Here is an 8739-nt window from a genome sequence, read left to right on the forward strand (position 1 = left end):
ACAGAGGATGAGATGGTTGGATGGCATCACTGACTCAATGGACATGAGTTTGAGTAAGCTCCAGGGGTTGGTGATGGACAGGGAGGCCTGGCGTGCTGCAGTCCATGGGGTCGCAAAGAGTCAGACATGACTGAGCGACTGAACTGAGAGAAAGAAGGGACTCTTGATGCCTTCACTGTCCTTTTCACGGCAGGGCAAATGTCTCATCACGAATTGCTTCCTTCTCTATTTGTAAGGAACTGAAAGTCAGTATTCATGACAATGACATCTCTAGTTCATTTACTAAAGGGATTATAGACAGTATATAGGTGGTGGATATCAAATGATTCCCTGGAATTGGAAGGCGCTTGTAAAATTGGTTTTACCTACTGCTCAATACTCCTTATGGTCACAAGAATATAGAGATTATTGTCCTACTCTTGCTTTAAATAATCTTCAAAACAGCATCCCTGTTGATAAAGATATGCTCATGGGAGAAAGACAATACATGACTGTGGTTACTCAAACTGACATGGATGCTCGAACTTTTATGCAAGTCTCCAAAGCTGCTCATAAACCTTGGCTTCGTCTACCCAATTTTACCGTCCCACAGGGATCCTTTTCTACTATAAGGCAAGGAGGAAATGAACCTTACATGAGCTTTGTAGAAAAATTACAAAATGCTATTGACCAACAAATTGAAAATTTGGAGGCTTGGAATGTATTAACACTGCAATTAGCTTATGAGAATGCAAATGAAGATTGTAAACAAGGCTTGCAGCTCATTTGTAATTTGCCAACAACTAATGTAGCAGAAATGATAAAAGCAAGTCAAAATATACGATCAGAATCCCAGAAAACTGCTATGCTAGCCACTGCATTAATTCCGCAAAAATGTTTTAATTGTGGCAAACCTGGACCTAAGCCAAAAAAACTACCATTCTGGTCAAAAGAGACTTGCTCAAAAATGTCCTCCTTGCAGTAAGGGCTTCCTTTGCGCTAATCAGTGCAGTTCCAAGTTAGATAATAAGGGACAGCCTTTGTCATGAAAGTACCAGTGGGGCCAACCCTGGCAGGGCAACAAGAACAGGGGAGAAACAAAAACCTTACTTGGAACGTGAATGCCACAGAATGGAATCCCAACAATCCCTTTCTGAACACCAAAATGGCCCCAAACGAAAACTAATCTCAGATTTAAATGCCGCCACAACCGGCATGAAGGATTGGACCTTGTTATAACTGAAAGTTGTACTTTTGATATTATCAATGAAGTTAAACACATTCCTCCAGAAGTTTATGGCCCTTTACCTAAAGGTATAGTTGGAATTATTTTAGACTCTCCAGCATAACTATGAAAGGTATTCATATTTTACCAGGGGTAATTGATTCTGATTATTAAATTTATTAGTCAATATTCAAATTATGGCTCTCTCACATATTTATCAGACAGAGAAAGGGATAAAACTTGCAAAATTATGATTCTTGCCTTATTTTGAGCCCTGAGCAGAGAAATAAATTAGGAAAGGAGGTTTTAAATCTATGAATGTGGCTTACTGGACTATGCTAATTGTCTTTAACCCCCCCACATTAACTCTAAAAATTCAAGACCTTTCTTTCAAGGGTTTAATAGATGCAGGAACTGATGTAACTATCATCACAAAATAGGAATGGCCCTCCCACTGGCCTTTAAAAAAGGCCCATGGACAAATGTTAGGTGTCGGGGAAGTCCAAGCAGCTTATCATAGTATCTTTCCAAAAATGTGTAAAGATCAAGAAGGCCATGTAGCTATTATCTGTCCTTATGTCATGAATACTCCTACAGCTTTATGTGGACAAGATATATTATGACAATATCAATTAAAACTACAAACAAGCTTACCCTAAGAGCTGCTGCTATTATACCACCATTACAAATTATCTGGACTGATGGCCTCCACCCCCATATGGATAGAGCAGTGGCCCATGACTAAAGAAAAAAATTGGGCATATAGAACAGTTAGTTAAAGAACAGTTAGATGCAGGACATACAGAGCCTTCCATGAGCCCAAGGAATACTTCCATCTTTATTATCCACCCCCCAAAAAAATCAGGAAAATAGTGTTTAATTCATGACTTAAGAGCAATTAATGCTCAGATTGACTACACCAAAGCCTTTGACTGTGTGGATCACAACAAACTGTGGAAAATTCTTAAAGAGATAGGAATATCAGATCACCTTACCTGACTTGTGAGAAATCTGTATGCAGGTCAAGAAGTAACAGTTAGAACTGGACATGGAACAACAGACTGGTTCCAAATTGGGAAAGGAGTACGTCAAGGCTGTATATCGTCATGCTGCTTATTTAACTTACATGCAGAGCACATCATGCAAAATGCAGGGCTGGATGAAGCACAAGCTGGAATCAAGATTCCAATCAAGATTGCCGGGAGAAATATCAATACCCTCAGATATGCAGATGACACCACCCTTATGGCAGAAATTGAAAAGAACTAAAGAGTCTTTTGATGAAAGTGAAAGTGGAGAGTGAAAAAGTTGGCTTAAAGCTCAATATTCAGAAAACGAAGATCATGGCATCCGGTCCCACCACTTCATGGGAAATAGATAGGGAAACAGTGGAAACAGTGTCAGACTTTATTTTTCTGGGCTCCAAAATCACTACAGATGGTGACTGCACCCATGAAATTAAAAGATGCTTACTCCTTGGAAGGAAAGTTATGACCAACCTAAATAGCATATGCAAAAGCAGAGACATTACTTTGCCAACAAAGTTTCGTCTAGTCAAGGCTGTGATTTTTCCTGTGGTCATGTATGGATGTGAGAGTTGGACTGTGAAGGAGGATGAGTGCTGAAGAATTGATGCTTTTGAATTGTGGTGTTGGAGAAGACTCTTGAGAGTCCCTTGGACTGCAAGGAGATCCAACCAGTCCATTCTGAAGGAGATCAGCCCTGGGATTTCTTTGGAAGGAATGATGCTAAAACTGAAACTCCAGTACTTTGGCCACCTCATGCGAAGAGTTGACTCATTGGAAAAGACTCTGATGCTGGGAGGGATTGGGGGCAGGAGGAGAAGGGAACGACAGAGGATGAGATGGCTGGATGGCATCACTGACTCAATGGACATGAGTCTCAGTGAACTGCGGGAGTTGGTGATGGACAGGGAGGCCTGGTGTGCTGCGATTCATGGGGTCGCAAAGAGTTGGACACGACTGAGCGACTGATCTGATCTGATGTGATCTGATGGATAAAAGAATTTCTATTTTACAATCAGTGCCCTTTTCTTTACATCCTATTATATCTAGACATCCTATTCCTAATGTGCTTACCCTCTATGCAGATGGCAATCAAACTCAAGAAATAGCAACCTGGAAAGAAACCTCAGGATGGAAAAAGATCTTTACCAGCCCCCACGCTTCCCCACAACATTCTGAATTAGCTCCTGTCTTGCTTTACAAACCTTCTTGCAAACTTCCTTTAATCTCTTAACAGATTCCGTTTATGTTGTTAATATCATTCAACAATTGCCCGATTCTATTTTAAATGCTTCAATAGATAAATCATTACTCTCCCTTTGTTTCTGTTCAAACTCTTAACTAAATGACAACATCTTTTTTTTTTATAGCTCGTATTCGAGGATATCCACAATTTCCCAGCGCTCTTACTTTTGGGAATCAACAAGCTGATACATCTCTTGGCTTTATAGGATCCATTGTTTACTGACACCTTTCGATCACACCAATTCTTCCACTCCGTTAACAATCTGCTCTAACCCTACAGGAAGCCAAAGATATTGTACCTGACCCACATGTCAATTATTAACTCCTCTCGCTGCAGCTGGCATGAACCCTCAAGTCTTTCTTCTAATGAGTTATGGCAAAGGGATGTGACTCATTATCCTCCATTTAAACCATTTCACTTTGTACATGTAACTACTGATACTTTTTCAGCCATTTTATGAGCTACCACACAGCAAGGAGAACAAGCACATTCTGTGCAAGCTCACCTTCTTGAATGTTTTGCTATTCTAGGACATCCTCAAACCATTAAAACGGATAATGCTCCAGCATGTATATCTCACAAGCTTTGCAATTTCTTTGTCTATGGGATATTAAACACATCATAGGTATTCCTCACAACCCTACAGGACAAGCCATTATTGAACATGCAAATGGGCTACTGTAATTATTTTTAAATTAACAGAAAAAGAAAGAAGTAACCCCTCCTAGGGAATGGTTATATATTACTTATTCACTCCTAATCACTTGTCAATTTCCAATACTTCTTCACAAGCAGCCTATGCTAGACATTTTGCTCCTCCACATTCATAAAAATACCCTCTGGTACTTTTTAAACAACCACCCTCTCCTATTTGTCAAGGACCTGTGAGATTACTAACATGGGGAAGGGGATATGCTGCTGTTTGTCGTCATCAGGTCCACTCTGGATCCCTGCCTGTTGTGTGAAACCTTATCATGAGTTGGCACCAAGGACTTCAGGATCCATTAACAGAGTTTCGTCTACTGACCACCCAGATGACTCCTCCGGGCTTGCCTCTTCCAAAAGCCCGAGGAATAATCATCCACAAGCCGCTGACATTACATGGGGTGATGTTAAATGTCTTACTTCAAGAGCTGAAATAGTTCTTGTTAATACTGGCACACCTATTACTCCTGAAAATAATGTTGCTTTCCCCTCTAGCCACTATAACTGCTAACTGCCCACAAGATATGGCTGTTTCGGGTTAGTTTTTTACTTCTGTTTTTCACTAGGGTTCCAGCTCATACACTACCTAACAATAACTACACATACTGGGCTCAGTTAACGAACCCCGTTTCATTCTCTGTTGTCACATGGGAAGATCCAGATTCCTCTTTCTAACAATGACTCCACCATTACTGGGGGAGAATGGCTTTCTCCTCCATCTCTTTTACCTATGTACACATTAGATTTTCCTTGGACTGTTAATGGTTCACATCTACCCTTCTGCATAACTAATTCAACAAATGCACATCTATGTGCTTATACCAGCACTCAGTGGTATGTGAATAATATAATAAGACCCCCTCAAAAAACAGGATCTCAAATCCTTACCATTACATTAAACATCAGACCTTTGTGTTTACTGCTGGTTTCCCACGAAACTTAACATCTGGAATGTCTCACCCTAAAGCATCAGTCTCATTATGTACTCAAGCCTGGATTGATATGGGACAGTTTGATGGATTTAACTGGCACGTCTGCCGACCTATCAATTTTTCCATACAGCTCCTCCTGATTGATAATCATACTGTAGAAGATTGGGGTCCACAAGGATTATTAGTTCAAGATTGTAACAAAACTTGGCATGATTTGGAATTGGTCTCTTTCCTTGTACTATAACAAATCTGATCCTTTATGGAATCCCAGATTTGCAGGACCTGTACTTTGATTAAAATATGCACCATTACAATACTCTCCTACTAAGATCCTCATGTGGCTTCTTGGTTTTCCTTTTTTCTCATGGGTTTTACAAGGCCCTGCAACCTTTAACAATAGCCATTTCATTTGGCACTCTACAGACATAAATGCCCATGTTAATATCTGCACCACCAGAGACCATACATCTTTGCACTTGCTTATAACTTTACCCTTTCTAATTTTTCCTTAACTCCACCTTCTGTAACCATTCTCACTCCATGTTATAACTATTCCCTCTTAGTTAATCACTCATATATTTTTATTCTGAAACACAAGCCCAAACTTGGATACCTACTACTTTAGATAGACCCTGGTGTGGTGATTCTCCCTTAGCTCAAATTGTTCAACTCTTTCCAATCTAGTATGGTGTAAAAAACGTTTTTTAGGTGCTCTAATAGTTTCCATAACAGCTGTTACCACAGCAGCTGTTATTGTAGCAACTGCTGCCACTGCCCTATTTCCTTAAAAACTGCCAACCAAGTACAGACTCTTATGACTAATATAACTTCTGACTTTACTAAACAAGTAGAAATTGAACAAATGATTTTATCTCGACTTGCAGCTTTGGTAGCTGCAGTTCTATGGCTCGGTGAGCATCAGCGTGCCCTTTGGACTCCATCACATTAGACTGTGACAGCGTGTTTTTTCATGTGTGCCTACCACCTTATTGTGCTCATAATTATTCTGAAACCTGGAACAATTTGCATCAACAACTAGATCCAAAATCAGATGCTATACTTAATGACTCTGTCCTACATTTATAACACATCCTTCAACAGATTCAGTCCCTTCAAAAACAACACTCTTCAGATGTTACTATTCAAAACCTCTCAAATATAGCTACATGGCTCAACCCGAAGAACTGGTTCTCCTCCCTAAATCTAAAATCTTGTTTTTTTCCCTTTCTTATTACTCATAATTTGCTTTGTGTTTTATTTCTCATTAGGACATTGATTGCCTCATTTTCTTGGCTCACCCGCACTGAGGCGATGCTAACGCTGTTCCTCTGACCAGATCAGAAATATTCACTAAAGGAAACAAGAAGAGGGGAACTGTGGGAACCATGTTTTACCGTTTTCTCAGAAAGGTATCCTGGAATTTAACCTTACTCAGTCCCTGTTTCTTGCTTGCTCTCCCCTACCCTTAAGTTAGACGTTCTGGCTGACATGTCAGCATTAGTTAGATGCTGTTCTGCCTGCAGAGCCAACCCCTCTATCTTCAAAGACCTTGCCTTACAACTCTCATGTGGTTACCTCTGGACCTCCAGGAGGAGGTCTCCTTAATCCCTGAGTTCTGGTCTCTGTCATGCTTTACTGCTCTTAAAGATTAAAGATAAATTACCAATAAAATAGGCGCTCAGCGTGTTCTCGGGGAGTCACTTCTCTGTGAGTTCTCCCTGCGCGGTCTCTCATAACTCGGTATGTTTGTGAGAAGATTCAGTGCAAAAGCACCACAGCCTAGTGCACTGCAAGTACGGTAACAGCTCTGCGCTGCAACAGCTTACAGAGCCAGCTCTTCTCTGGTTTCCAAATGATGCAGATTCCTGCTCCAGCCGCCTCCTTTAAAAGTCCTCGCCTAAAAATGACAGAACCCTCAAGAAAGCAATTTTGCCATAGTTGAAATTAGTCCCGTGTGAAGGGTCAGGACCAAGAAGGATGAAGACAGAGGCCCTAGAGCCTTTTGGTTTGACGTGGCGTCACAACCCAGGAGGCCCAGTTTCACCGAGGCTATGAGTTCTGAACTCATAGCCTCAACCAGAGTTCTGAAGGAAGCACCCATATCGCCTTCAGATGCTGCGGGTAACAGAAGCACTGACATCTCAGCATCTGAGCACACAATATTCCCAAGCCCTATGGGATGGAACTGACACTTGCCATTCAAAAATGTCCCAGGGGAACAATCGAAAATAATTGAAATCAGGATAAGGTTTGGGGGCCAATTTCAAGAGGTAAATACCACTCACATTGTAGCAAATTATAAAACATTGGCAAGATAAACCCAGGACACGTGGCAGCCAAGACACTTAAAATGACAAGGAAGTATCCCCTCACACCACTAAAGTGGTTCTCCTTTAAATATTTACGAACAACAAATGCCAGGGTGAGTATTGGGGAAAAAAGAAGCCTCCTAAGCTATCAAAAAATGGAAATGCAAATTGTAAAGGACCACATGGACAAGAATGCAGAAGATCCTTAGGAAAAAAAATATACACAATCACATCTTCAGCATTCGCACATCTGGACCCCTATCCCGAAACCTCCCTTCGCTGGAAAGGACACAGGCGCCTGAACATTTCGCGCGGCGCTTAGCATTGACAACGGCTGCGATACGGAAGTGGCCCAAAGTTCCGTGGACAGACAAATGGATAAGGAAGAAGTGCCACAGAGTGACAACTGAATCTTAGGCCTGAAAAAGAATAAGGCCTTTCTCAGCACCGTGGATGGAAGTCAATAATGTAAATGAGACATAGAATGGTAATCAGACTGTGATATCACTTCAAGGTGCAATCAAAAAACCCAACTATGAATTTAGAACAGAGAAATCTATGCAGAGATGTTAGAAAATGATGCCAGAGTTTCTGAACAGGAAAACTGTGAAGGAAAGAAAAATTAGAAGGTGGTTGATACCTATACACACTAATAGATATCTCTCTGTGTGTGTATAAAATAGATCATAAGAAAATCTTCTGAATTATCACTGGGAATTCGACTCAGCTGGATTTAGTAACATCTAAGGGATTTCAGGAGACAGGGATCAAGACCATCCCCATGGAAAAGAAATGCAAAAAAGAAAAATGGCTGTCTGGGGAGGCCTTACAAATAGCTGTGAAAAGAAGAGACGCGAAAAGCAAAGGAGAAAAGGAAAGATATAAGCATCTGAATGCAGAGTTCCAAAGAATAGCAAGGAGAGATAAGAAAGCCTTCCTCAGCGATCAATGCAAAGAAATAGAGGAAAACAACAGAATTGGGAAAGACTAGAGATCTCTTCAAGAAAATTAGAGATACCAAGGGAACATTTCATGCAAAGATGGGCTCGATAAAGGACAGAAATGGTATGGACCTAACAGAAGCAGAAGATATTAAGAAGAGAATGCAAGAATACACAGAAGAACTGTACGAAAAAGATCTTCATGACCCAGATAATCACAATGGTGTTATCACTGACCTAGAGCCAGAAATCCTGGAATGTGAAGTCAACTGGGCCTTAGACACCATCACTACGAACAAAGCTAGTGGAGGTAATGGAATTCCAGTTGAGCTATTTCAAATCCTGAAAGATGATACTGTTAAAGTGCTCACTCAATA

This window comes from Bison bison, unplaced genomic scaffold (assembly GCF_000754665.1).
Source record: "Bison bison bison isolate TAMUID 2011002044 unplaced genomic scaffold, Bison_UMD1.0 scf7180017864464, whole genome shotgun sequence".
Classification (NCBI taxonomy): domain Eukaryota; kingdom Metazoa; phylum Chordata; class Mammalia; order Artiodactyla; family Bovidae; genus Bison; species Bison bison.